Consider the following 27,317-nt stretch of genomic DNA (forward strand, 5'->3'; position numbering starts at 1 on the left):
CAAAAAACACCAAATGTAGCACATGTTTTACAGCATTTGGGCTAATCTCCTGAATAGAGATGTCCCAGCGCTTAAATAGTTAGGATGTTAGAGTAATATATATCCTAATCTATGATTGTAGACGAGATCTTAAAAGACCATAATTTTTTGTGTCGTATGTTTTATTTATTTTAGTTTAGTTTATTTTTTTGCTCAGTTTACTCGGTTCTTGTTCTAGTTCTTTTTATCATTGATAATTATCACCGTGGCTGTTATTGTTACTATTGTTGATATTTCGTGTGAGGGTCTTCGCCACCTTCTTTTTCTTTTCTCCCCCCTTCACTCTCTCCTTCTCTCTTCCCCCTTTCTTCTCCTTTCCCCTGTTCTTTCCTGTCAGGTCCAGCATCAAAATGTGGTTCAACAAAACCCAAAAATAAAGACAATGAGATATCAAGGGGAGCCTTATATACTTTATGAAGTTCCCCTTGGCAAAGCAAATTTGTTCAGCACAACAAGGCAGCCAAACCACCATTCTGCTGTTACGATGCAGGACAAGACAAGCTGGAAGAGAAAAAAAAAAAAGAAAGACCATCATTTTCTGCCTCCATCCTCCATGAACTGTTATTAACATCAAGTATGCTTCCCATTCTGTTCTCGTCTTCTGTGTTTCTGCCTTGCTCTGGATAATGAACACTCCAGCGAAAAATATTTTTTATAGAATGAAAAATTTAAACATATGTTATTAAGTGAAAATGTGCCTAGTCTTCAAATAAAACAAAATAAATTGTGTTTTCCATTTATACCTGCAAACCAGGTAATCCATGAGCTGAATGAGTTTCAGGGCAGACATTGTTAAATGTGTTACTCCACCAAATCTACCGTAAGCTACACTATTCACATCATCCTTTCTCCCATTTGTCATACAAGCTCTTAGCTCGGTAATGACATAGGTCTGTTGTAAAAAAAAAAAAAAAAAAAAAAATCCACAGACAGCATTTTCTCATTGTAGTTTTAGGGCATCATCTGCTGAATCGTTCTTAATTGAATGATGGAGTTCAAAGGATGAAGCACAGTCAATGTATGTCATTACTTACACAGAAATGAGAGAATGAATTCAAAGTTAATAACACAAATATGTTCGCTTTAGGAAGCTTATAAATTCATCATTGTTTACTTGGTTTTTCCACCTACATCACTGGCGCCTTTGGCAGTTTCCCATAGTGTTAATTGGAGCAAGCAAAGCAAGAATAAAAATGGATAATTTGTAGTGAAAAAGCGTCTACAATAATGACTAATTTTACGTCTGTAAATTAGTTTTTATTCTTTTCAGCTTGACTTATATCCTAGCAGTCATTTCTAAATCCTCTTTAGACCAAGATACATTGTATAATTAAATCTCTAATTTACAGCTCTGTAAATTTTTTTCGGTTTTCTTTCCCAACATTTATATAAAAAAGTCAACTGTTGTCAACTGTTAAAACCACAGTGTACATCAATAGCCTGCAGTATGTCAGGGATGAATGGCTACGAAAAAGAGTACATGTGTGAAGACACCGATTTCTCAGACACGCATAATGTTGTATTGTAAGGTTACAGGGAGTAAAAGGGGGTGCCATGATGCAACTGTTTGCAATTTCATTGTTATCATGAGAAATGTGTCTTAACGTTTCCCTCTTGAACACTGGTGAATTATTCAGGGTGCAGCAATCTGGATTTGGAGTTTAAACCATTGAGACAGGGACAGCATGACACACTTACTGTAATAAACACACACATAGAGTTCACATGTAGACAGAAGTCACAGTGAAAAATGAAACTCATTGGAAAGGATGCAAACTCACTGCTAATGGGCCCTAATGGGTGGAACATTTCCATTCCAGTTTGTTAATTACGTTGCACTCTTAAACTGACAGGACTATTAGTTCTCACTTGTTTTTTGGTATTACTTTTTTTTTTTTTGGGAAGTTTAAAGTTGATTTTTTTTTCCAAAGGGACAGTGCATATTAATAAACACAATATGTGCCAATACACAAGATTATAGCCAACGCTAATTTCCATCTTAAGTCCCTACATAAAACAACATACTTCACGTAAAACAGTACAACCCAGGGCACTCATTCAACAGACAAGTAAAACACATTATACATTTATTTATTTAATAATAATAATAATAATAACAATAATAATAATAATAATAATAATAATAATAATAATAACAATACATTTTATTTATAGGCACCTTTCTTGGCACTTAAGGACCCCATACAGTAAATAGGAGAGTATAAAACAGAGTGAAAAAGCAATTTATTGTTTATTTTGAGCGCTTACAGAATAATGTGCAAGTTCAAAAATTCCAAAATCATTCATTTACAGTCGAAAAGGAGTGGGAAGATGAAAAACTTATTTAATCCCACCCCCCATTCACATCATCAAATAACTTAACATAATAACATTTTAAATACTCACTCCTGTCCTTAGACTTCAGGCCAGAACAATGAACAAAATAGGCCTAAACCAAATTAGAATGAACTCATTCAACAGTATTTACATTATATAACCAAAATATGTGTGAAAAATAGAAACAAAGTACATTCCTGTACTTTAACCGTCACTTTGCATTATAATAATTACATACCAACAATGGTAAGAATAAAACTACAATACCACAAATGGTAAAGGGCAGCACAAACTAGTAATGGTAAAAACAATACCAGAAGGTAATGGACAGCACATATCAATTAGATGATGAACAACAAACACATATTAACATTGTAAGACAGAATAAGATTTACGCTACATTGTAGATAACACATACATTCACACATACACACACAATTTCGGAGTGCCAGAAGACTTTATATGAGATTGTGGAGGCCGGTTTAATTGTCCAATAACCATGATTTTAGATGTTTAATGAATGAGCTGGAATTCACAAGTCTATTTCATAAATGTCAGTTTAACAAAAACTGTACAGCAGGCTGGTGATGTATGTGATGCTGAAAACTTCCTCACTTTTTCACAATAAACTAAAGCAAAATGATTTAACCCCTTTAGCCCTATCGGCCCGCCCGCAGGCTGAAAAAATTATATTCATATTCATCTACTATAAAAATATAATAAATCAGGACAATGGATGTTTTTTTCAACTTTTGCTCAAAGTTTAGACCCTAATGTTAATAAAAGTACATCAAAAGTGTATTTTAGTGCAAACTTTAATGTTCAAACATGATTTTTAATTTTTGTGGGGTGAAATATACGCTATTAAAAATCTCCGACACAAACAATTAATTTCTGCGTATCATCGTCTATCCAGCTGAAAAAAAACAGGCGAGGATAAAAAAATTCTAATTTCTCTTTTAGTTTGTTACAGTTTACTCAGGCATAGTAATAGATACAATATTTTAGACAATGGGAATAGATTCTGTGAGGTCTCTAAATGTCCACAGACACCGAGAACATCCATATGAACCTTATTATTATAAGTATTATAAGTAATTCTTCATTTACTTTGGGTATGTCTTTTTAGGCGTTTTTTCCCCTGAAAATATGGTCAGGGTTAAACAGGATAAAAAAAAATAGGTGAGTAGCAGCAAATTCTATTAAAACACATTTCCCTGTAGATGTGTTGTCTTGTACAACAGTTAAGACAGATGCACCAAAGTCTAATCACCTATAGATATTCACTAAGTCAATACACCTACCAAGAATCTGACCAATGCATCCATTCATGATTTATGTTAGTCAGAAAGAGAGAGAGAGAGAGAGAGAGAGAACACACTACAATGCTTCAGTGGTGAACGGGGTAATAGGCATTTAAAGGGTTTAAATGAGCGCAGAGGATGAATCTGAGTTCAGCATTTGAACAGCTTTATTCGACCTAAACCAATACGTCCCACATAACCGGCTCAGTCTTTCTCAGATATTTTGGGAAATATCCACGAGCCAGCTGGCTGCAACACTGCATGGTACCTGCACACAGTGAGCCTCTGCAAGATTAGATAACCACGACAGCTCCAGGACTTAGTGAGGTCCAAGGGAATTGTAAAAGTTGGTGTTGAGTTGTCTGATGAAACCCACTCATGTACAGACACATACAGGAATACACACACACACACACACACATATGGATATCCTGAAGGCTTTTGATGAGCTTTAATCACTCTGAAGCCCTTCAGAGTGTCAATGTGTGTGTCATTAGTTTGCCTCAGGCCAGTCTAAAAAGCGCCAGTTAACAGGACAACAGCTCTAACTAACGCACAACCCTTCCACATTTGTTCTGTCTCCACTGGGAGGCAAAGAGGGATACACCAACACTGTCTCGCCCTGCAGCAATACAGCCAAACAAACTCCTCTGAGGCGCTCTTGTTTTGTAGCCCAGCATATGGTCACCGTGTAAGATGTTCAGCTTTTGAAAAGAAAAACACATGGCACTTTCCATTCTATGTGATTAGGACATATAGTGTAATAAATTATTCTGTACATTACCTCTTATGTGAGGTGTGGAGAGCAGATGGTTCTCGGTAAACTCAATAAACCCTCTCTAGCTAAATATAAAAACGGTATTGTACATTTATAATGAAAAAAAAGATCAGTCAAAAGCAACAGTGAGAGAGGCCACCCAGTGTTGCATTTCCCAAATAAATAACAAGCTGTCAAATCTAAAAAGCAAAGTGGGTAAAAAGCAAATCTACAACAAATAGAGTCAGCGTGTCCTTCTAAATTTGAGTTGCTTGATTTCTGTTTCATGCAGCTGGAGAAACATTACTGTGAGTGTTTTTCGGATTTCATCACAGAGCGCATCCAGTGCATTGAGGTTTACGATGAACAGCATTTTAATATTGAACTTATCACCGCTTTTAAAAGATATCCCTGAATCCACCGGAGGAATATTCAACAGCAATAGTGGTTCTTGATGTAACCCTAAAATAAAACAATTTACAGTTGAAGGGTTTCGGTTCTGCTTCAACGTAGAGCTGCGTAAAAATCTATCTGTGTCAGTCTAAATTGAACAAAGAAGTAAATCGATCGTAAGTCAGTGAAAATCCCCCTCCACGCTCATCTAGGGTTTTTTCCATAATGAACAAATTTGGAAAGTAAAGGTAATTTCTCTGCTCACTGGCATCTCTAGAAGCTCAGAGAAGGAAGGACATGTTTTTCACTGCAATCAATTCTCGTTCTACAGTTACTGTGGCAGTGAGCCTGCAATGTTGGCCTTTTTTGTTCAAACTAAAGGGATATATGTGCACTTATAATGCAGGAAAATCCACTGTCACATACTAGAATTAAATACAAACTATATACTAAACAATGGCATGTGTAATGTATTTTAATCATATCACAAAAACTAAAATAAAGCACATGAAAATTAGGTTACATATTGTATTTTTCATAAATAAATCCAATTCTCAGTTTTCAAATACACGTTACTGTACTAAAGGGAATACAATGACCAATTTGTCATACACTGTCAGGACTAAGATGAAGCATAATTAAAGTAAACATTTAACATTATTAGATTATCTACGCAAGATGAATGGTTGTGCTATGCCAATGACCTTTCATCTCACTAAGTGTTTATATTCATCCATCCAGCTCGAAATTCCTGTGCTGCGTTAAAGGTCAAGGGGCCAGAGGGTTCAGTGAAACATCAGGCAACACATTCATCAAACTTATGATGATGTGTCACTTCCAGGGGGATGTCAAAACAGGGCAGCTTCATTTGTTACCACGCAAGCAATCAATGATGTATACATCATAGATGGATTTATTGCAGTCAAAGTGATAAATGTTTGAGAACAAGCATCCAGCTAAGGGTAGAAAAAAATATAATTATGATCCGCAGGCGTCATGAGTGATAATCAGATGTGCTATACATGCCCTGACATCAGATGCCAATGCCCGTGTATACTTCTTTGATCAGAATTAGTATTATTCTTCATAAGAAGCTGCTCTGATGAATAGCTGTGCCGCTAGACTTTAAACTGAACCAATTGTGTGGTGGAAAATAGCCTCTGATTTGTGCAATCAGCAGACTTTAAGGAGTGTAAAAAGGCCCAGGCTAAGAGCAGAGTGATTGAATGCAGCTCTGATAACACCTGATTGTAGCTCAGTCCCATCCATAACCTCCCTTCTAACTTTATTATTGTCCGACTCTGCCTTCCTTTGGACTTTACAGCTGGATGGCCTAATTGGAACCATTTTCACATATAATGTGGCAGCCTCGAGGGGGCTCATTATAGATACTGGGCCATCCCACCTCAACTATTCCTCAGCCACCCCTTCATCAGGGTCTTATGCTTCAGTCTAGTGATAAATACAGTAGGGTTCCCTTCAGTCTACAGGCTATCGATCACCATTAGTGGAGAGGGATGTCACGCTGGCTTTCTTGTGTGTGGTATTTGTGTGTGTATGTTTGTGACACTGTGGACACACTACAGAGATGATTCACCTCCCATATATCAAAACTAAACTTAAGTGAAGGGATACTGTAATAGCTGAGCGTTGTTAAAGCAGTGCAGCTGTCTTGGAGTCATAGCAATTAGGGATGGGAATCGAGAACTGGTTCTTTTTGAGAACCGGTTCCCAGTAGCTCGATTCCTTGGAATCGTTTGCCTGCCTGCTTACCGATTCTGCTTATCGATTCTGCCTTTGTTGTGCATGCGCGATGACGTCACACGTACGCTGTATTGTTTTGGTCAGAACATAGCCAACATGGCGTTGAGGCACAAACTGTCTAAACAGATGACACCAGGTCCACTTACTTGGAACACTTGCAAAGCTTCCATGTCTTTAAAAGGGCGGAATCCCTCCAACATTCTCAAACATTTGTCCACAGCATGTGAATCATTTACAGGAACGTCACGTATTTGATATGCTACTTAGCGGCACTTGTGAATGTAGCGGCAGAGTGAACGCTGGGGCGGTTCCAGTGCGGGCAACAAATGTCGTAACTCCTCAAATACAAGTTTCCGAAGGTAAGAAGGGAAAGGAAATGAGGTGCACAACAACAGGAGACAAGCTGAGCTGAGTCGAACCGGTTCCACATAGTAGAAATGCGGCAATAGAGGAATTAGTAAAGCGTCTTTAGTTTCACTTTCACTGTACCCCCCCCTCCCCCCCATGTCATCTGTTATTATTATTTGTATGTACTGTATATGTTATATTTTCTGTGCAGAGATGGGAATATAAAAGACAGTTGATGCAAACACACCCGTTTGTACTCTTTTATTCCCTCACCCAATGAGAATCGATAAGGAATCAGATCGATAAGCAATATCGATAATGGAATCGTCAAATTCTTAACGATTCCCATCCCTAATAGCAATACATAATATCTAATGTGGGATCAACAGATTAGCTGTTTTCAGTTCCTGCAGGATTCACTCATTTAATATCTTTCACATAAGATAAATATATACATAAGATGATTGCAGTGTACTTAACTAAAATGTAGGCACCATCAAATATTCCATATGAACATACTGTTTAGTACATTATAACAATGTGTGTGATTTACATGTCTGAAACCACATGTTGTATTGCATTAGTGCAGGGGTGGCCAACCCTGGTCCTGGAGCCACTATCCTGCATGTTTTAGATGCGTCCCTCTTCCAGCACACCTGACGGTCGTTATCAGGCTTCTGCAGAGTTTGATGATAGGCTTATCATTTGAATCAGGTGTGTTGGAAGAGGGACACATCTAAAACATGCAGGATAGTGGCTCTCCAGGACCAGGGTTGGCCACCCCTGCATTAGTGTGTCACAAAGCAATGCAGTCATGATCACAGCAACATAGGAAATTGACCCTAAAGAATGAAAAGCTCAATACTGATCACACATACTTATCAATAATGTCTGTTAACTGCTGGAGTAATTGCTTATCATATAATCACGCAATTGTTTAACATTTAACAGGTTACCAGGTTACCCTTACGATCAAACATTGCAGATGCTGGTCAAAGTGATGTTGGACATTCCTCCAAGTGGTGATGAGGCTCTCAGGAAGTGACATACTGTACATAAATGTACAGCACAGGTGTAGGAGCACTTCAAACTCCATGCTGTTCAATAAGACTGCATCCAAAGTAAAAAAAAAAAAATGTTTTAAGAACACATGCAATACCCTACATTTTCCTTGTACGCTGAAGAAAGTACTTGACTTGTTAGGTAGATTTATGTTAAACTCATCCTATTTTTGTCCAGATTGTTTTTAATAAGCTAAGTGATATTACAAAAATGAATGAGGTTCCAAATTGTGTCACACAGGCAACATAGAAGCTGCTGGGTTTTGGCTTCCTTTTACATAGTATGAGGTAAGCATCTTTGTATACAGTCTATGAGTAGTATGTCTGAAAACTAGGGCTGTCAACATTAATGCGTTAGCGCAGATTAAGATAAAATAAGAAAAGATATGCCTTTATTTGTCCCACAAGGGGAAATTCCAGGTTACAGCAGCGAAGCACAAAAAGCACGCAAGAAAAAAAATTAATCCATCATCATGATTAATCTGATTAACCATTTTAACGCAATTAACCCATGTGCAGCACAGAATGACTCTGAACGTCTCTGCCAACGCATTTGGGGCAGTTTGTCCAAGTAGAGTTACCGTCGCCCATGTGCAAATGGGCAGTTGATCTGGTAGTGACAGGCGGAAGACGGAACGGTCGACCGACATAAAGTAGTATACGCACTCTGCAGGAAGGAGTTTTCTTTTCACCGAAGCACTTCCAGCATAAGATACCACATTAACGCGAAACATATGTTAGTCTGGGATTCTGCTAGCACTTTGGCTAATGCATTGCCCAGCTTACGTCAAACACGTAAAGTGCATATATTCCCTTCTTTCTTAGTCTGTTTGTTCATGCAAAATGAAACACGATTAATATACATAAAAAAATGAATGATATTTAATTGTGATTAATCAAGATTAATCCAAAGCAACCCTGTGATTAATCTGAATAAACATTTTAATCGTTTGACGGCACTACTGAAAACATACTGTACACGTTTATGAACACATAAGTTTGATGAATGATAGCATTTACACTGAGTATGTAGTGCATGGAAAGGGATTTCAGATACAATAGAAACATGTCCATTCCAAAATGTAAAGGGATATATTATATTGAGGCTATATTATATTTAATTGTAGAGTGTGTGGAGGCCTGTCTCTCAGTGTCACAGTGAACTGCATATACACACACATTCTTTCAGCATCCCAAGGCTTCAGATTGCGTATGGATTTGGCAACAGTGTTGGCTGTGAAGACATGCTGTCAGTCACCATCACTGTGCTCTTTATCTCAGCAAAGTCATTGCTCCGTTGACTCAGTGACACCTCTGTAATGTAGCATCAGCAGACACACAGTCGCTGTGTCAACACTGTTCTGTTGGTGTCATCTTTCTGTGCCCCCGGGTGCTCTTTGAATATGACTGTGGATAACCGCATACAAGCAAAGTAGAAGGACAAATAATAATAGCAAGTGATAAGCAATGATTTGAAAGGCTCCAGATTACGAGGGCTTGAGTGGAAATGTTAAAGGTGTCTTGTTTTTACATTGAACTTCTCCATTAAGCTTGCACTCAACAACATCACTTATCTGACATTTTACCAGAGATCTTTAAATGTCAGCGCTTTGATGATGGCGTTTGAGAATTACTCTTAGTGTGAAGGTGGTGTTTATGTGTTCACCTGTTTAAAACACTGAAGGTGAATGTTGAAACTATTTCCTACAATTTGTTTAGATGAAACACTTTTTAAGTCGTAATGTTTGTTTTATTTAATGTCTGGACTTCAGCCTGTGACTCACAAGGCATAGAAAACCCTTTTGTTCATAAAGTATGCTTGTACAGAAATTGCAAATACAATGAGTCATATGTGGGGTAAACATGAGGAATAATAACCTTAATAACAATAATGTATCAACTAATTACCAGAGCACACAGTCTCCTGGGGGCTGTGTTGTACTGACAGGTTCAAAGCTAATGACAGCATGTCATCTCAATACTGACTAATTATGTAATTAGGAAGATACCAGAGATGGACATAAGTAAAGTGGCAGTTACACTTAGACGTAATTATTTAAGTGCCAAGTTCATCTTCTTTCATCTGACATCTTTAATACCTCCACTTATCTGCTGTGAGGGTTTGCTGGATACCAGTGCTTCATATTTGCATGTGCAGCTAAAACATGGACCCTTTGCAGGTACCTGGTTTTATTCTGTTGGTTACAGAGTTCAAAAACTCCATTTCTCTCCTCCTGAGGACACTGACGTCATATTCAATATCATCATTCCTCACACCACGTATGATACAGATCAGGATTAGTTTAAATATTTCCATCAGACACCCACTGCGAAAGTTATTTTTTTCCTTATAAAAAAAAAAGTCTTGTACAAAGTCTTCATTTTCTTTTCTATTTACACCAGTTGTTTCCCATCCAAAACAAAATCACTCTATAGCACGCTGTCACTGCATCGGGGTCAAATCCCCTAGGTTTAATTAGCCATGATCAGATTCATAATTATATGTATTTTCCCTCCACAAGGGCATATAATTGGGGGACTCCGACGCTAGGGAATCTTTCATCGCAGAAATCTACGGTCTAACCCTCATTAAGGAACACAGAAATCAGCAAAGCCGGTATGCTGAAGTCTGACAGTGAGAAGGTGCAGTGGAGGATCAACCACAGGAAGTTCCACTCAGGAAGCAGGCTTTAATTAGCTAATGAATCTGTGAGCTCCCTCTGCCAACCTTTGACCTTATACTCACGCATAATAAGCCTGTTCACAGTATGAGACGTGTCACATGTGGTTGAAATCAATGCTCTGTACAGCAACACCAATTTTAATGAGATAAATGCTGTGCCATCCCTTTTATTCTTGGCAACTGCTGATGTCACTTTCTTGAATCATTCCAGGAAAATGCAATGTATTGATTTACTGTCCTAATGCTTATTTCAGTTTATTTTTTACAAATACACAAAGAATTTGATGACATTTACATCAATTTCACAGTTAAACCGTTGTCATGATCAGTGTTTCGAGTAACATGTTACAAAGGTAATGCATTACAGTAAAGGATTACTTTTTACTGTAACACAGTAGTGTAAGGCATTACTAATCAATTTTCAGTGATTTTTTTTTTTTAACAATATATTTATTAACACATTTTTTTATATATACACAGATACACTTGTAAATATAAACACATGTAGATGTGTACCTCACTAACAAAGGCACCTGCAACATTACAAGTGTTACAAGTAAAAACAAAAAACAAGAAACAAAAAAAAAAAAAAAATTACAAATAAACAATACACATACACATCACAAACCTCTCAGCCATAAACATTTGTGCATAATTTAATGCCCTGTTACAATTACGGGTATTTGAACTCATTAACCCTGTTGTAAGGTTTATACTTATTTATTCCTCCTCATTGTCATTTGCTAACTCAACACTTTTAACAAATATCTTAAAAGGTTCCCATATCTTTCCAAACATATCCTGCCTTCCTTTTCGTATGTACGTCAGTCTCTCCAAAGGAAAAGTTGACAACATTTGCTTCACCCAGTACATAATACTCGGCCTAATGGTCTTTTTTCAACACATTGCAATGGATCTTTTTGGCATTTAAAAGACACACGTCTATTAATATTTGTTCACTTTTGTTGTATTTATGACCTTTTGGATAAAGTCCTAAAACAAAAAGTGCAGGATCCACTGGAACAATTTTCAAAGTCATTTTTTCTATTGCCATTTTAACCTCCTCCCAAAAAGATGTGATCTTACTGCATTGACACACACAATGGAATAATGTTCCCTTCACCTCCATGAATTTTTTACATATATCTGGGATGTTCTGATTACATTTTCAGTGATATTTTACTCAGTACATGTCCAATTGCGCTTGCATTACAACACACTTTTCACCCATAATTTAATTGCTCAAATGAAAAAAAAAACAAAACAAAACTGTGAGACCTTAAGGAATCAAAAATGCAATTGTAAAGTTCTATTTCTTGTTGATGTTCAGCGAATGGGTGAAGATGGCAGAAGACAATACATTGATCACATGGACGTATGCTCATTGCTAACCCTAACCCTGCTTTATAGAAGCTAGTTGGCATGATCCCTGTGATCAGCACTGACAAGGTAAGCTAACATTTCTATCACTAGTTAGAATTCTTTATCGATTGCAGATTTATCTATTGGCGTCCTGGGCGCCACGCCCCCTGTTTAAACATGGAAAATGTTGAACAAAATGCAAGCATTCCTGCTGGGATTTGAACATCGTACACCATAGCGTTACTTACTGAGCTATCTGTCCACATGTACTTTGGGGAGAAAATTTATGTGTCCCAAGACTCTCCTATCTCTTGTATCGCGGGTGGGGGGTTCCTACTGTGCATGCACTGTTTCTCACAAGAGTCTGTATGTTACTCAAAAGTAATACAGCAGTCAAGTAATACAATTGCATTACAATTCTGAGACAGTAATATTGTAAGAATTACTTTTAAATAACAGTAACAAGTAATATGTAATGTATTTCAATTTGGAAGTAACTTGCACAACTCTGATCATTATTAACCCTTTCAAGCATGAATTATGAGAACCTTAGTCAAGATATTTTTCCTGAGTGTTTTTATTCCTCTTTAGGCATGAAAAAAACAATGCAATCAGGTTTTTTTAAGGAGTTACAAAAATGTCCACTCAGCTGGACACCATGCATTTAATTTTTGAAGTAAAGAAACATGTATTTAAAACCTAATATCAGAAAGTGATATGGAAAACTATGCAATGATAACATTTCTAATGCTGCTAATCAGATGTTTTCCCACATTTTAACACACTCTAATATTAGTTTTTTCCACTTCATGGAGATAATATGCAAAAACACCCCTGTTTTGTTTGTTGATTTACACTAAAACATGTCACTGCAGATCAGGTTTATCAAGAACAGCTTAGTTACAGTAACAGTATGAATTGCACTGTATGGGATGATGCATAAGTGTCCACTGTGTTGGCTGATATGCAACTACAACAATAAAACCCATAAATATATAAGAGAACAGCTCTGAACAGCTGTCCACTGTAGTGACCACTATGCATGAAAGGGTTAATCTATATAGGGCAAATTATCTAAAATGTGTCTTTGGTGTCCATGTGCTGGGTGTAAAAAGTCTGTATGTGTTCATATTTGTAAGACGTCCTGTCTAAATTCAGCTATTTTAAACTGTACAAAACTGATATACCAGCATCTGTTACAGTTTCTAGAAACAGTGGTGTTGATAGATCTTTCCCTGCAGCCTCCCCTAGATGACATTTCCCTTGACTCTACTCTGATCAGAGCTGAGCAGCGCTGACCCAGTATGGCAGGTCCAGGTCTCAGTGGCAGCCTTTGCAATCCTGGTGGGTTTTCTTCAGTCTGCTCAGCCAGCTCTCATAGCCTGAATCATGCTCCCAGGTCCAGCATTGGAAATGTGCCCTGGGTGAGCCGTGCTATAAATTAGTCAGGATAAGTTAAGGGTAGACTGCACGAGGCTATCCCCCATGGTTATCAGCAGAGAAGAACCTGCCTGAAGGTTGGACTCTTAAATCTTTTATCATTGCTGAGGCAGCCCGTTTCAGGCATGGACTAGGGCCATCAATCAACGCCAATGCTCGCAGCTAATGGGCAGTCATCTTTTAAAGACAACAGTTCTCGTCTTAATCAAGCGTGAGAAACAACTATATTGCTGCTACACTCCATTGTTTTTTCTCTAATCATTTATTTATTAAATCAAAGGTGTATATGGGCTCACTGGTCTCTCTTTATCCACTATCACACAGGTGTTAAACATGCAGCCTGGGGGCCAAAACCCGCCCACCGAAAGGTTCCAATCCGGCCCACGGGATGAATTTGCAAAGTGCAAGTTAGGGCATCAAACTCAACAATAATATTATAATAACCTATAAATATTGACAACACCAATTTTTTCTCTTTGATTTAGTGCAAAAAACATGAAATTCTGAAAATGTTTACATTAACAAACTATCCTTTAACAATAAAATGTGAATAACCTGAACAACTATGAACAACCTTAAATGTCTAAAGAAAATTAAGTGCAATTTTAACAATATTCTGTGTTACTAAATGTTTTGTGCCTTTGTAGATCGGATCTGTAATGCATATGTATAAATGATAAGTCGAGGCAGAATACTGATAAAATTGTACTTATATTTCGTAACAAATTTAATTTTTTTCCAGATTATTCACATCCTTTTTGTTTGGATAGTTTGTAAATGTAAATATTGCCATAATTTAATGTCATTTTTTTGCACTGAAACAATTTGAAGTTGTCATTATTTATTGGCTATCATGCTATTAGTGTATTGGTTCGGCCCACTTCAGATTAAATTGGGCTGAATGTGGCCCTCTGAAGAAAATGAGTTTGACACCCCTGCACTATCATGTGTTTAAGGAGTCTGTTATTGTCAATGTAGTTGGTTCATGCAGCTTCTAAAAGCATTTAGCATGATGTGAAACTAAAGCTAGAACATGGTCGTAAACAACAAACATAGCTGTTATTTCCACTCACGCCCTCCCACAGTATCCATACAGTAGCTGCCTTCACTGCATTGCTATTATTAGCGCGACTCAATGCAGGCAGTTGTTTCATGAGGAGTGGATCATATTTTGAAGAGACTCAGCCCGTGGCAGGTGTGAATTGGACTAATGGGCTATGTAACACAGAAGTAGTGTGAAGGAGACCAACGGTAGAAAATGAACAGAGCAGAGCCAACTCAAGCAGAGCGACGCCGAAAGACCCAATTTAAACAAAAAACCTCAAAGCACCATCGTTCTGCACCAGGATGTAAAAGCAAAATGAGTGAAATAAAGTTTTAACGTTTGATATCTGCTCTGACAATGACAACAAATTGTTTCAAGTAGTTTCAAAGCAAAAGATTTATTAAAATAATTTTAGTTTTGGATTTTGGAGAACAAAAAACACTGCATTGAAGACAAATGATAACCCTGCACAATCTTATTTAGCTGTTTTATATGCAAGCAGTAAAAGTTACTGTTATAAATTCCCTCTTAGAGTAAGCATAATGCATATTGATTATAGGTTGGCATGTTAAACATAACTGTTATCTGGGTGTCTGAATGTTTTTAGTCAGGCATCTTTTTGGTTGATCTGTTTTATATTAGGCCAGGGTTTTAAGAGGACAGCTGTGTTTTTTATGTTTGATGGGGTCCTAATGGAGTCAACGTTGCTGTCATGTATGTACTTAACAGCTCTGAGTCTTCTTATAAAGAAGTGAAAAACGTCATTGGTGTCCTGATTATTCCCTAACCAGAGTACGTTCACGGGTAAAGAGGTCCCAGCACAGCAGTCTTACACACTTCAAATTTCCCTAATAGTTACAAATAGTAAAAAATGATAATAAATAAGATTATAGTCAGTGATTCTATTGGACTTAATTTGACTGTAATGTAGTGTTTTTTGTTCCTCAAAATCAACAACCAACGTAATTTGACAAGCAAAACTTTAGAAACATCTTGACGGATCATCTGCTCCTGGTTTAGCTTCAGCACTTTAAAAGCCTGTCCGACAAAATCAAAATTCACATTTAATAACACCTCTAGACAAACTTGTTTTGTGAAGCTGTGACAGGAACATCGATAATGACTGATTGCAGAGACTTGTTTTCTATGGCTCCCCAGATATCCCCTGAAAGCTGTTCCTGCTTTTACAAAGTTGGTGAGATACCAATGAATTCATAAGTAAAAGTGAACGATTGGACATAACAGGACACACTATCTCCAGAGAGTTTCTCTTCCCTGCCGACCAGAGAGTACATCAAAATGATGCCACAGCAAAGCAAGCAAGAAAAAGATGATGTTATTATTGGTCCTTGGGAAATAGGAGATGGTAGAGGCCAAGGGAGCTCAGAAGTCAGAGGCAGACTCGATTACAAAGTTGGAAACATGCCCCCACTTGGTCTTTGAAGACTGAGCTGTACAAATCTGAGTAAGAGAGGGAGGGGGGGGAAACGAAAGGGGGAGAATGTGTGAGCATGCCAGTGCTGACCTGATAGCTGTGATATACTTCACACTGTGAGGAGCCGAGTAATAAATTATCAGAGTTTGCTGTCTAGTGCCTATTAAGGTCTTTTTATAGCCCATATTTACTGTGCAAGTCACAGTGATGTGTTTCAACATATGTATCAAACATATGTCAAATTAAATAGCGGTAAAAAAAAAAAATAAATAAAAATCTTTTTGTAATTATAATTATAACTATTTTTATATTAGCTCTTCTCCTTGAGCTCGTTGAAGTATCTTGCCATTAGTGATAACTTTCATGTTGTCATGGAAACAGATCAGTTTTAATGAGGTAACTTTACTTATGTGATTGTATTTATTGTTTATGAGTTTGTACATGTCCAGAGAAAAAATATGACAGTATTGCAGGGTTCCTGTGGGGCCTTAAAAAGTCTTAAAAGTCTTGAATTTACAAATCTGCATTTAGTACCTTAAAAAAGTCTTTAATGGTAGGTCTTAAGTTATGTTGCCATAAACTTATTTGCTGTATTGTGTTTAAATGTGTCAGTTAACTGTCCAAACTGCAAAGAAAGTAACATTAGTCGACTCAGTTCCATCTGTTCTAACCTGACAATTTATATTGAAATTAAGAACCACACCACCACCATTTCTTCTACTACCGGACATCAAGGACATGATGATGATTATCGCAAGGTTGAATATTCAACAATGTATATGTGTTTCACCTTTCCACTGTAATAGTTCAAGAAAACTTTAATGAAAAATAAGTTAAAAAAATAAATAAATTAAGAACCAATTATCGCTAACTTTGCAGCCCCTAGATAGAAATGACTTGGAATGGTAGGAATCAAGATGTTGGAGTCAATAAATGTATTTTCCTAAATTGTAAGAGTCACAAATTTTTGCCAGTATGGCCACGAAATAGGCATTAAATTTTGCTCTAAGTATTCTTTAAAAGGTCTTAAATTTAATTTGTAGAAACTTATAGGAACCCTGTATTGTGAAGGTGCATTTCAACACTGGAATTTTTATTTTCAAGGCCAGAATTAATTGAAGCTTTTCCTTATCACTGTTCCCTAAAAAAACACATCTACAGACTTGAAGGTGTGTGTTCGTAATTGCATTGTCACACTGTGTAGAGCTGTATTTTTTCTGCAGGTTTCAAAACAAATGAAGCTCCATGCAGAGCACCGAAAATAAAAATGGCGGAGTGAGACTATTACATGTAATACAGTATCACTAACACCGACACTTCCAAATCTACTAAAACAAATGTATTCTTTCACCCCGCTGCTTCACCTTTTGGGGTAACAGTGTTAGTTCAACAATCAGTACAACAATTTCCACATGTGCCATTGTTGCTGTGATTCTTTATTAATCAGCAGCAGGTGTTCCCTTCACAGCTGGTTAACTTGTGCTAATGTGAAAGGCTGTCAAGCTTCATTGTCTGCCATTGGCTGCTGCACTCTGCGGTGGGGGACTGACTTGGTGCATTCTTGCCACATTACACAGTTCAGGTGCCACAGATACAAACAGACCATCTGGGTGCTTGTACGATACAGAGGCCTCACCACCAGTCAGTCCTTCTTCTGTGAATATCTGCTGGTGCTTGATCTGTATAAATAAAACTAATCAGACACAATGAGAAATATGAGTTGCAGTGTTGCACATTTAACATTAATAGTCGTTTTAGACACAAGTGAGTGGATGTGGACAATCTATACCACAAACAATCAAATCAACACCTTAACCCTTTATAGGGCATTGATAACACTGGTCAACAACAAATTTATTGTTTAAGTTTTTTGAGCTGATTTAGGATAATTTTGGTGTGCTGAATCCAAAAATCACATTAATTTTGCTCAATCAGGTCAACTTTCTGAACTATACTACATATTGGCTTTTTAACATTTGTGCTTACATTTATGGGCATTTTCACATCATATGATACAAAATTCTTTCATATTTCTTGCAATAAACAAGTTCTGAAGATTTTACTTTTGCCAATTTATGATTAATGTTTTTTTTAATATTACAGGTGAATGAAATGGCTTTGACTAGAAGATCTTGCAAAAATAAGCCTGACGTATTCTGCTACATCTGCAGTGAATACACCATTGTACCTAACAGGAATCAAGTCACAAGTTTCATAAAGTGTGCTTGTGAAAATGATATTTTTTCTCGTAAAACCTATTTTGGGTGGGAACTATATAAAAAATCAACTGATAAAGTCACAAATATGTAATCAATTTTGTGAGAAGATCAAATTTTTCAAAATCAAATTAGCAAAAAAACCTGACCTGATTGAGAAAAACAGATGTCAACAGATGTCAAAATGGTCCCAATTCAGTTGAAAAAACCTAGACAACTTGCAAAAAACATTTTTTTGTAACCCAGTGTAATATTTACTGATGCATATTTACCTCCGCCAAGGAGGTTATGTTTTTGCCAGGGTTTGTTTGTTTGTTTGTTTGTTTGTTTGTTTGTTTGTTTGTTTGTTTGTCTGTCTGTTTGTTTGTCTGTCCGTTAGTGTGCAACATAACTCAAAAAGTTATGGACAGATTTGGATGAAATTTTCAGGGTTTGTTGGAAATGGGATAAGGAAGAAATGATTAAATTTTGGTGGTATTCGGGGGGGGGGGGGGCCCACGGGGGGGCCCACTGATCAGCCTTGGCGGAGGTCTGCGCTCTCCGAGTGCTTCTAGTTACAACTGATTTCTCTGATATAACTGCAACCATATGATGTAAAAGTGAAACTGGGGGTGGGAGTAAATAAGTTTTACTTCTTCTCACTCCCTTCGGGCTGCTGGGGGTGTATATTAGTAGGGAATTATGGTATATATTTATGTATATTTGTGTGCATGTGATGATATGTGGATGCTGTGTAGTCTCTGTCGTTGTTGTGAAATTGAAATAACGCTGTAGAGTGCACAAGCTCGAAATAAACCAATCAATCAATCATGAGGGGTAGACTTAAATAAGTTCATACTTCTTCCTACTCCTTTTTGACCTTGCAAAATTCAGACTTGCGTGTGCTTGAAGATAGATTCTGTTCATTTAAATGTTATTTTGTTTTTGTCTTAATCTGCATCGTTTTGTTTTATTTTGTTTCTTTGCATGTTCGAAATAGATAGATAGATAGATAGATAGATAGATAGACAGACAGACAGACAGACAGACAGACAGACAGACAGACAGACAGACAGACAGACAGACAGACAGACAGACAGATAGATAGATAGATAGATAGATAGATAGATAGATAGATAGATAGATAGATAGATAGAAATTAGAGCTGCACAATATATTGTTTCAGCATCGTCATCACAATGTACGTGTACGCAATAGTCACATCACAAGTCCTGTGATGTAGGATGCAAATGAACTCAACATGTTCTTATCTAATTTCAACCTGGGTACCTGACACACACTACACGCAGTGATCCACCAATCACAATCGTTCTTAATCATTTTGCTGAAGCAGACCACGCCCCTGCACATGGAGTGAGTCACTGGTAACAACATTGAAAAATGCGTAACAAACAAAAGAAAATCACCGATAAGGAAGATTTAGCCCCTAAAAGAAATCATCGTCAGTTATCTGGAAGTATTTCGGCAACAAGAAGGATGATACTGAAACACGTGTTCTGCGTCGACAGTGTCTTACACCTGTGGCCACCATGAGAGGTAACACAACTAATTTGTTTTACCATTTATGTCGGCACCACACAGCTATTATATCCTTCTGAGTATTTTTTTATATCGCAATTTATATCATAGGGTTAAAAAAAATCGCAATGTCAGTTTTTTCGTGCAGTTTTTAGCATGCAGCCCTAATAGAAATTCTCTGAAATTCAAAATTTCAAATGTAGTGTGTTACTGGAGAACCTAACAAGACTTTATGACTTTTGTGAAATTTTATTAATTTTTTTATTATGTATAAAACAAGGTCAATGAAATAACCATATTTGGTTCCTTACCCATAAGTGTCAAAAAAAATATCCAAGTAAATATACAAGAAACGCACATGTAAGCTGAGAGGAACACATATTTTAGAACATTAGACCAACATAAGTGCTGATCCACATACTTGTCCACATCCACATTATCCCTTTGAACATCCTTCCTTACATTAGTACCATTACTTCATGGTACCTAACAAAGCAGGTACACTCACAGTTCATGCAGAGGTGGACCTTACAGACCCTGTAGACCACATTGGACCTGAAACTGTTGACTCACTGTCCTCACTGTAACTGTTGTTGTCACTGTCTTGTAATGTGTGTGGAAATGACCAAAAATAGTAACTTGCCCAATAAAGGGTCAACCCATAAAGTCCCAGTGCTAGTTTTGTGTCAGTTCCCAAATGATTTTTCACCATTTCTAATAATATTTTGCACTTCACCATTTATTATGATATTTTGCATTTTTCCACTGTAAATCATGTATTTTCCTATTTGTAATTACCTATATTTAATTTAGATATTCTTTTACATTCAGAGTAAATTCAGAAGTTATTATATCAGAACAGAGAAAACTGAGTAAAAAGTGACTTTTTCAATCAAATCTATCATTAACTGAACATAAACCCAGTGTCTCCATCCACTGTTATTTATTGGTGAATCAATGTTGTAGAAGACGACAGTGTTTCTACATTCACTACAGAGCCTCTGAACATCCAAATGGGTCATATCTGATGCCCATGAAAAGATTTTACACCAATTATTCACATATATTGATAGAATCCGTGGTTCAACATGCATTAGTCATTTTAGGTAGGTACTTTCGGTCAGTGGTGGATGTTTGGGTCTTTATGGATTAAATTAATAGTATCATGTAATAAAACTAGGATTTTTTTTTTTAGGTCTTTATCTTCAGCTGGCAGCACTCACCACGTCATGTTTTTTCTGTTAAATTTGTTTCAATAACATAAACGCTGGCCTGTTGGAGGGTCTGGGATTTTGGCAGGTTTCTGTCCGACGCTGTGTTTCCTTCTGTTTTGCTACATCACAATGCATAGCAGATGGGAATGTGCTGTACACAAATCAGAGTGACAGCGTTGTCGTTGTGAGCTTGCATGTAGAACAGTACCTGGCAGCATCTGTGAAGGCTTTCTATGGCTGTTGTTTAGTTATTGTTTTGTCACTACTGTACTTGTTTGTCGCCATCATATAAAGCAAATGCTGGAGAATCTGCACTTAGACATGTAGACTGTTATATTGATTTGTTTTTTTTGTTTTTTTTACACATCTGATGTCAAACTTGGGATTTCAGATCCTCCAGTATGACAATTTGGACAAGAAGTCAGAGCAATCTAACAAAAGATTGTTTTCTGTGTTTTATGTACACATCAGGCACAAGCACTCCCTAAAGCATTACTGGGTCAGAGGCAGTTTGCCTTTTATACAACAGTATGCCTCAGTGAAATGACTCAGAGACTCACGCTGTTCATTTCCTAAAACCCACATATTTGCAGTTCGTATGATTTTGTATCACAAAGCTGCTAAAATACAGTCTTCAGCTATCTGGTTCTGGAGCTGATGCCGCATGCAGACATCACTGGCTGAGTGATGCTTAAGCCTCCACAGAAGCAGCAATTCCTCAGATGTATTTGAATAAGACATGATGCCAGTTTATTTTTGTAACATCCCCCACCCCAGACTCTTGGCAAGCAATGGAGTTGTGACTAACCCTCTTCCAGTTCCCACATTAGGCATAAAAAAAGAAAAAAAAAAAAAAAAAAATAGAGTCTCTGCAGAGTCAATGAGCTAAAAATCACATGTCAATATACAACATTAACCATGTCACGCATGAGCAGAAAACTGCATTGTAAAGCACAGCCGCAGTAAACCACCACGGGAGGGAATCCTCCTGTGAACCTGAATGATGTGCATCCAATCTAGAGTTCATTACATTATACTGACACGCTTTTCCTCAACTAGATTTTCAGCCCGGGCTCTTTGATGTTAAATAATGAACAGCCATCATACAGCCTCAGTGCTCATGTACACATCTGTGTAAGGCGTTTGACTCTTAGACCCTGTCCATGCTGCTCTGACTAAACCTGACTGGCTGACCTTGAATGTCCCATGCTAGTGTCAGTGAGAGAAGGTACACACCGTGGAAACACAACAACAGAAGCATCCACAGTCTGTCACCACTTAATTATATTCACTGAAATATTCTTATCTTGTAGGTCCTGACTCAGAGTTGCCGGTCTGCGTGAGTAGACACGGCAGAAGAAGAGGGAAAGGAAATGGCCGGCTGACATGTCATGGAGGATGTCACCATTATATTGTTCATCCGATATGCAGTGAGCCTGTCCCAGCTGTGCATCACCACTGGTGCCATGATCCAGTTATAACTGTGGGTGAGCATCCAAAGCCTTTTTTTTCATTCATGCAGCTGTATCCGTCAGTATTTCCTGTTGTCTAGCAGACATGCAGGTAAATGTAAAATATGTGCAGTAGTTTTTACTGCTAGAGGTCTTTCAATCAAAACAATTGAAAAAAGTGTAGTAGTGGATGACAGTGGGAAATATCATCGTGTTGTTTTTATTGCCAATGAAAAGTCTTACAGAAGTGAAGTATATTCACATTATTTTACTCAAAGACCAAGTGAATCAAGTAGTCTTACATTAAGGATAGATAGATAGATAGATAGATAGATAGATAGATAGATAGATAGATAGATAGATAGATAGATAGATAGATAGATAGATAGATAGATAGATAGATAGATAGATAGATAGATAGATAGATAGACAGACAGACAGACAGACAGACAGACAGACAGACAGACAGACAGACAGACACTGGAAAAAATCTAAATCTTACAGAGTGTATTTTTCTCATTTCAAGTCAAAATATCTCATCACACTTAAAATAAGACATAATCACCTAAAGAGTAACTTTTCAGTGAGATATAAGAATTTATTTTTAGACAATAGATGTTAAAAATCTTCTTTCTAGAAATCTTACCAAGATAATTTTGACTTGTTCCAATGGCAGATTTTTTTATTTTTATTTTTTTTGCTTAATTCAAGCAAAAAAAAAAAAAAAATCAGCCAAAATCTGCTAAAAATAAGTTTTTATATCTCACTGAAAAATGACTCTTAAGGTGATTATGTCTTATTTTAAGTGTGATGAAATATTTTGACGAGAAATGAGAAAAATACACCTGGTAAGATTTTGATTTTTGCATTGTAGATAGATAGATAGATAGATAAATAGATAGATAAATAGATAGATAGATAGATAGATAGATAGATAGATAGATAGATAGATAGATAGATAGATAGATAGATAGATAGATAGATAGATAGATAGATAGATAGATAGATAGATAGATAGATAGATAGATAGATAGATTTTATTTCAAACATAAGAGGGCAAAAGAAATTCCAGATTTAAAAGGACACTCCAATATATGGAAAGAAATCAACCAAAAAAGAAAACAAATATCACACAAATGTGTAACAATTTCATTGTGTCTCTTTAACAATACTTAATGTCCAAAAAGGAGAAGGAAGAAGCCGAGCATATATTATCCTACCCCAATTTTACATGACTTAGTTAATCAGCTAACATATACATTCCCTAACAAAGAACAGGTCAGTCATTAAATTACAGAAAAAGAGAACAAATGATTACATACCATCAATAACTATTACTGTAGTTCATTGTAACTATATCTCTGGAAAATAAGGTTTTTATACAATAAAACAAGATTATAGCATGAATATTCACAACTACCAACAGCAGGGGGAAGTCGCATACCAGAACACACACACAGCCTCCAAAACCACCACTAAATTAATGCAATGTCTCCACAGACTGTGTCACTTACTCATTGTTGTCTTAGCTCTGATTTTAGACTGAAAACAGCCACAGTAAAACCACAAGTCTCATTCTTTTCCACACAGTTTGGGTTGTCAAGAGCTGCACTAAAGCTCCTTTTTGAGTCTGATCTGTAGATCAACACATGGTGGAAAATAATAAGAAACACTGCGATTTCAGCATCAAACTCTTGTCTTATAATTTAGAGCTGTGTCCAGTGGTGGAAAAAAAAAAAAAAAAACAGTTATGCTTTTACCACTTTCTTTGGATCTCAAAGCTGTTTTTCGCCTGTTTTCATCCTCAGCCCAGTTGTAAAGATTCTGTTTGGTAATTTTATACATTTACATAAAGCTAAAAGTTTTGTCTCATGCCTTCTTTGGATGTAAAGTCACTGTCAGGGCTGAGAACTTCACCATAATTATGTCAAAGTGAAGTCGTACAGGTCAGATTACATGCTACAAATATAAACTAAAACATATGGAGGCTGAAAGATGTGGAAGCTGTATTACTTTCTGGGAAGGTGTTGTTTGTCAGTTTGGCCATATCAGGACTGAAAATCATGAAACGTTTGCTTTTTTTGTAGTTTTGATTACCTGGTGGCTATTCCTCACAAGACGTCCAATTTGCAGCACTGTGATGCTAAATTGCTGGATTATCCCTTCACAGTTTACCAGAGGCGATGTCTCATGGCAGCAGGATGCACCTTGTTAAAACGGAAACAAAACGATTTCTTCTGTCTAAAGACAGGCAAAAAGATATCAAATAACATGAAATATACAGTGAAAAAATGTACAGTATAAAAGGTCAATATATACAGCCGAGGATCTTTGGACTTTTAGGTAAAAAAAAGGCTGAGTGTGTATTGCTTGAAGGATTACTGAAAAGAAGATGTTTTTTTGCCTTAGAGTGTGTAATTGTGAATTTATTTGTATGCAGTTTTAATAGAAAAGTCCTAAGGGTTTATTTTCCATTTAGAAATCCAACTGCACTGTTACATGTTCAAGGCTTTGTTGACAATAAAGGACAAATAATAATGGGATTCTGTTGTTGAAATGCTGCCATGAAAGATGCATTTACTGGGTTTATTAATCAAATGCTTATATCATTAATTTAAGAAGTAGGGAAGTAGTTTCTCTACAGCATTTTTGTGCATGGAGAGCTGCACTTAATGACATTTTCTGCAGAGGACATTACTGTAAATCTTCTCTCCACTGAAGTGGAACAAATACAGTTTCATACTGTTCTGGTTTTAGACCAATTTCTTTATCAGGAGAAAACACCTATAGCCATGGTGTATGATTTGTGTCTGGGCTTATACTTAAGCTGTCACCACCTGATAGCTCGGGGTATTAATGGTTTATTTATTTACATAGCTCAATAAACATAATTGGCATGTATAATTATTTAAGCCTCAATAGGCCGCTGCCTTCCCCACTAGTGGGAGCAGGATCACTGTGGGAAATGCGATGACTTGTTTTCTCATGTGTAAAGGTAAAATGGAGATGCCAAACACCTGTGCACATTGTCATTGTCTGTTTTTCTCCTTTGTTTAATTGAGCAGATCAGTTAATATGTGCAATTTTCCAGTAAGGCTCCACATAAGGCCACAGGCCTGTTAAGAAGGAGGAGAGAACGTCCCGGTGAGAGCTGGTTGAGGGCTGTCGTCTCAGAATACAATGTAAATGAGCAACGGGGCAATGAAACAATAAGACACTGGAATATTCGGTGGATCAACACCATACAAAAAAAATGTACTACAGATTCGTACATGAAGTCAGTGGGCCGTCCTTGGTACAGCTGAGCTCATCTGTTTGTCAGAGGGCATCACCTCCTGCTCTGTAGCCTCCTCCTGTGGCGTCAACTTACATGTAGTAGAATACAGTTGGCCATCAAGAGGGATTGACATATTTTTATCTCTTGTCATGAAATGATTGTGACAATGTGATTTATTCCAAATAGATAAAGTGTAACTGGGACTCATGGGATTATTACACCTGGCCAAAGGTGATTACTGAGGTGGATAAACAGGAATAAAAAGAGAAATGTGTCTGAAAACAGAATTATTGCAACTTTATGGACAACACTGTATGTTTACTATCTATCTATCTATCTATCTATCTATCTATCTATCTATCTATCTATCTATCTATCTATCTATCTATCTATCTATCTATGTATCTACACTGCAAAAATCAAAATCTTACCCGATATATTTTTCTAATTTCTAGTCAAAATATCTCATCACACTTAAAATAAGACTTAATCGCCAAAGCAGGGGTGGGCAATCCTGGTCCTTGAGGGCCAGTATTCTGCATGTTTTAGATGTTTCCCTCTTCCAGCGCACCTGAAGGTTGTTATCAGGCTTCTGCAGAGCTTGATGATAGGCTTATCATGCAAACCAGGTGTTTTGGAAGAGGGAAACATCTAAAACATGCAGGATACTGGCCCTCGAGGACCAGGATTGCCCACCCCTGACCTAAAGAGTAGCTTTTCAGTGAGATATAAGAACTTATTATTAGCAGATTTTGTCTGATTTTTTTTTTTTTTTTTTTTTTTTTGCTTGAATTAAGGAAAAAACTCTTGAGTTGAGCAAAAAAATCGGCCATTGGAACAAGTGAAAATTATCTTGGTAAGATTTCTAGAAAGAAGATTTTTAACATCTATTGTCTAAAACTAAGTTCTTATATCTCACTAAAACGTTTAGGTGATTATGTCTTATTTTAAGTGTGGTGAGATATTTTGACTTGAAATGAGAAAAATACACTGTAAGATTTAGATTTTTTCCAGTGGTATGTATGTATGTATGTATGTATCTGTCTGTCTGTCTGTCTACTGAAAATATAAAGATTTCCTTTTCTTTTTTGTCAGATGGACACAAAAAGTAGATTTTTAACCTTAATGTGTTTTGCTTACAACCTGTAGCCTTCCTCAGAAGGGTCACTTGATGTTACTGTGATGTGTCTTGTCAGCTGTTTTATCCTGTTGTCTGGCGTCCCTCTGAGCACAGCATCCCAGGTTTGGGATAAGGTGTAAGATTCCTCATCCCTGTTCATGGTCCTCGGGACCCGTTTCCTGATCTCTATTGATCTATGGATCTCTATGTCTGTCTGTCTGTTTGGCTGTCTGTCTGTCGTGTTTATTAGAGTTATGGCAGTTTAATGGAGACCGTTAATGTGATATGATGAATCTGACACAGTAAATGATCATTCATGTTCTGTGTATGTGCAACCTCTAATTAACTGAGATTCACAAATGTATGTATGTATGAACAAATGTTAATGAATCTGGTGTGCGTAACTGTTCTAATTGTTAACATGGACCCAACAGGAGCATTCCACTCAGATCTTTTCATATGCACTCTTACAATCTATGAAAAGGAATCTCCTTTAAGATATGGAAAAATTTTACAGAAAAGTAAGAAACAGCATCATTCATCCACAGAGGCT

At 36.9% G+C, this 27,317-nt stretch overlaps 1 protein-coding gene across 4 annotated transcripts in view; it reads left to right on the forward strand.

The window, feature by feature from the left end:
* b3gat1a (beta-1,3-glucuronyltransferase 1 (glucuronosyltransferase P) a) overlaps positions 1–27,317 on the forward strand; it is a 102,824-nt gene that overhangs the window by 54,133 nt on the left and 21,374 nt on the right. For all 4 annotated transcript variants that reach the window (XM_030152683.1, XM_030152684.1, XM_030152685.1 and 1 more), the window contains one exon: positions 22,230–22,403. The gene's annotated coding sequence lies outside the window, so the exon portion shown is untranslated. The remainder of the gene's footprint in view (positions 1–22,229; positions 22,404–27,317) is intronic.

Source organism: Sphaeramia orbicularis, chromosome 13, assembly GCF_902148855.1.
Source record: "Sphaeramia orbicularis chromosome 13, fSphaOr1.1, whole genome shotgun sequence".
Taxonomy (NCBI): domain Eukaryota; kingdom Metazoa; phylum Chordata; class Actinopteri; order Kurtiformes; family Apogonidae; genus Sphaeramia; species Sphaeramia orbicularis.